Raw genomic sequence first — 4429 nt, forward strand, 5'->3', positions numbered from 1 at the left:
AAACGCCAATTTTGCATCACTGGCATTGGCAGGCAAGTGTGTTTGCTGGGGTTCCCATCTGTTTCCCCCAACGTCAAACTCCCACTGTAGTTTTCCGCCAGTCAATCTCCCCCAACAGCAAACTCCCCAAGAAGTGAACTCCCCCACAGTGAACTCCCCCACAGTGAAATTCCCCAACATGAAACTCCCCAAGGAGTGAATTCCTCCACAGTGAACTCCCCCACAGCGAACTCCCCCACAGTGAACTCCCCCACAGTGAACTCCCCCACAATGAACTCCCCCACAGTGAACTCCCCCATAGTGAACTCCCCCACAGTGATCTCGCCCACAGTGATTGTATTTAAAATGTAATTTTGGTTGTATAAAACTTCCTTGGTTATTTAGGTTAGTATCAGTTCTATAAACACGGAACTAATAATCATTCGGTGAAGTTCACATTCCTTGCATGTAGGGAATTTGTTTTTGGGAGTCAGGTACTGTATGTGTTATGGCCAAATATTTTTTTCATGGAGACACTAAGAGTGCCTTACTACTGTCTTACTAGTAAATATACAAACTGGGCTACCTAAATTTGGAATCTAATCCAATTCATAATGAAAAGCCTATCTTTTAATTAATCAAAACCCAGTGAAACCAAGCAATGAACCCATGATAACGGGGTTCACTATGTGGGGAGTTCACTGTGGGGGAGTTCACTGTGGGGAGTTCATTGTGGGGGAGTTACTGTGGTGGGAGTTCCACTGTGGGGAGTTCACTGTGGAGGAATTCACTCCTTGGGGAGTTTCATGTTGGGGAGTTCACTGTGGGGGAGTTCACTGTGGGGGAGTTCACTCCTTGGGGAGTTTGCTGTTGGGGGAGTTCACTGTGGGGGAGATTGACTGGCGGAAAACTACAGTGGGAGTTTGCCGTTGGGGGAAACAAATGGCCACCGTTTGCTGGTACCAGTGCTTGCCTAAATGTCCGAATACAAGTTTCTGATGGGTAGTGGTGTCATGTCCGTATCAGATTGGTTCTCCGTCTCTGGGCGAGGTTAGCGTCTAAAAGTTTCCTGTAGAATGGCCGGGATGGAGAATCGAACCGAGGACCTCTCTCAGGCTAGGAAACTGCACTAGCCATTGAGCCACGACTCATCCAATTTATTGTAGCTATAGTTCCAAAATTAATGCCAGCACAACTAAGGATTTAATTTAAGCCCAACAGTGGTCAGAAGTGTCATTTGTGGCGGGACTGCTCTAAATACTGTACTTTGAGATGCCAAAACAGAGGCGGCAAATTTGTCGATTTGTGGAATTTATGCCGCTCTGAATCTTAAGGTGGTGATGCCGCAAATAGACGCCACAGAAAATGCCATTTGACGTGGAGGAACAAATTCTGAATGCCGAATGAATGGCTGGCTGATTTGGAATTCATGCCAAGGGGGATTTATGATCAGGAGGACTTTATCATGCAAAACGCTTTTGGTTTTAGATGATAGTCATTCGTGAACTCCTTCTTGAGTTTCAGGCTCGAACCTAGGACTCTTTTTGCATTCATTGCAGAAAAAGGGGTCCTGGAAATGTGGCTGACATGTTCACCTGAATTGAAAGGTAAAGTTTATCTCAGCTCAAGAACCTTTGACTCACCACGAACACTCTCCGAACTGATTCATCTCGGCGAGGCCAATCACTCAATAATGTGCAGTTTTGGAAGTGTTTGTGGATTTATTTATCCATTCCGGTTCAAGGCTCTCTGGCCGTTAGTCGGTCCCCCATGAAATAGTAAAGCCCACGGTGTAAAGTTAGATGATACCTTGCTTGGTTTTACTGTTTGTGCGTGAGACGCTCTACGAATGTGATTTAATCCCCGTCAAATTGTTTAAGGTTAGATAACCTGAAGTTAGACCATACTTTGGCTCCTTCAATGCAATGATGGTACTAAAAGGTACAATGGTACACACATTTGAATTATGGGCATCGACGTTGAATGGACCACGTCATTTTCGTTTCAGGTTTATGTTCATTTGAAGTTCTTGAATGAATTAGCTGTTTATTAAAGTTGCGACACCTTCATCATCAATAAGTAAATTAAAGGTGGACCCACTCAACGCGATCATGGGTCGACAAATACAGGTCATTGATACATGTTTCCTAAATCTCAAGCACTTTGGTACCGAGCCTACTTGGTAGGCACTATTTGGCATACCTGTTCATTGAAGTTGTTTTGACAGGAGACACTTTGGTCGGCTAACCTTGACTATTCTTGGGCCAACTTAGTAAGATGCCTTCATTTCGTACTCTCACACTCAGTGAGCCTGAGTCACCTTGTCGGTTTTTTGGACATTTTCCTTTACCATGGGGCAAGTCAATCGTGATTCAAGCTTTCTCGCAATGAGAACCACCCCGGAGAATGAGTTCTCAGTATTACTAGGATCACTTGGTTTATTGGTTTATTGGTTGGTACCACTCAAACACAGTTTAACAACATTTAAATAACATTGCACTGGCTGTTCAATATTCGGGTCTATCGATAGGTCACAAATTCATTTTAGCAACATGAGCTGTATTTAGAAACAGCGTACCAGTTATGCTATTTCTATGAGCAAATACGGCAATCGAGAGCGTTTGGTGTGATCTGTGAAGTCATCTTGGATTCGGCGTGGTCCTGAGAGTGGACTCATGAAGACAAATATTTGCTAACACTGCTTTGTGACAGAGACTTGAAGAATTCCACGAAGGATTTTGGACTGCCATGAGAATTTGACGAGGCCCTCCTCCCGACTGACCATAATCTAGCTAGTCATGGCATCGTTGCAATAATGGTTACTTATAAGTGAGCCTCTATGAGATACTGAAAAGACGGAAAAGAGAGAAAAACACTGGGACTGAAATTGTCTACCATGGAGTGGGTATCGATCTTGATTGAAATCCGAGCAATTTCAAGTGCACTTTTGGATTCTACGTCAGGCCAGGACTCCCTTCAATCCGTCTCTCTATCCATCCATCCATCCATCCATCCATCCATCCATCCATCCATCCATCCATCCATCCATCCATCCATCCATCCATCCATCCATCCATACGTCTGTCCGTCCATCCTTCCATCAGGCAAATCCCTGCTCAATCTTGAGCAACCATTCCGCCATTTGGTTCGGTTGAAGGGCGACGAGAGGACAGATCTGATCCAGCTTGATGATATTAAGTCAAGCAGATTTTTGATACAATTTGCCAGAATGAAGGGGCACAGTGTTCAAGGCATTCGAGCCCTCACAAACGATCCATTGGCGACGGGGAGCCCTTTTGGCCGATGATGAGCGGACAATGTGCAAGAGGTGGTAGGTGATGTGATGGTGGTTTATTCTGGTAAATAATCTGCTGGTTGGAATCTTTTCAACAACTTCCCTCCAAGTCTTACTTCGACTGGGTGATGATACGTCAATGACCCCCTCCCTCAACTCCTCGTTGGTCATGAAACCTCAAAAGAAGTACAAAATGCGTCACTAATTTTTGCCTTGCCTTACCTGACTGAGCCTCTGCCTCTCTCCTCCTCTTGAAATGTGCATTACTCGTCCAACTTTTTCGTCTCAGATTAAAGTTGTCACAACTTGGAGATGAATCAAAGAGCCCAGCGCATGTGAAGTTGACAAGGGGGTACAAGTCAAACAAGTGAGATTTGGGATAAGGGTCTGTGGAAGCGAACGTAGGTATCTATGGTACAAGTACAGTATGAGCAGAAGCGAAATGATGGATAAGCTCTGTGGTCAAACCAGGCACCGAGCGCGCAACAAAAGAAGCCATTGGGCTGTTGGTGCTCGATAAACGACTACACTACATAACTAGGGAATGAGCGAAGCGTAGCGTTGAGACATTTTGAGGCCTACATGCCTGTTGGGAACTGGCTAGCTGGGTACGCATGGTACGCATCCAACGATGCAGGGCTTACGCACCCCGAGCGGATTATGACGACTATCATGATTGAAGCATGGGATGCCGAGTGATGTCCCCCCCCCACACACACCACCACCACCACCTCTTCCCTATAATATGTACGCGTATGTATGAGAGCTTTGTGCTTCCCTCATGAATGCAACAAGATAGCGTGAGTGCGTACTTGATTTAATTCCCGGTAAGAACCTCCAACCAACCAACCAACCAACCAACCAACCACCTAACCAGCCAACCAACTGATGAGGATGATGAGGACGAGGATGACGATGAGGACTGTGATGCCCNCCCCCCCCACACACACCACCACCACCACCTCTTCCCTATAATATGTACGCGTATGTATGAGAGCTTTGTGCTTCCCTCATGAATGCAACAAGATAGCGTGAGTGCGTACTTGATTTAATTCCCGGTGAGAACCTCCAACCAACCAACCAACCACCTAACCAGCCAACCAACTGATGAGGATGATGAGGACGAGGATGACGATGAGGACTGTGATGCCTAAC

The sequence above is a fragment of the Tigriopus californicus genome, chromosome 9 (genome assembly GCF_007210705.1).
Source record: "Tigriopus californicus strain San Diego chromosome 9, Tcal_SD_v2.1, whole genome shotgun sequence".
Lineage (NCBI taxonomy): Eukaryota > Metazoa > Arthropoda > Copepoda > Harpacticoida > Harpacticidae > Tigriopus > Tigriopus californicus.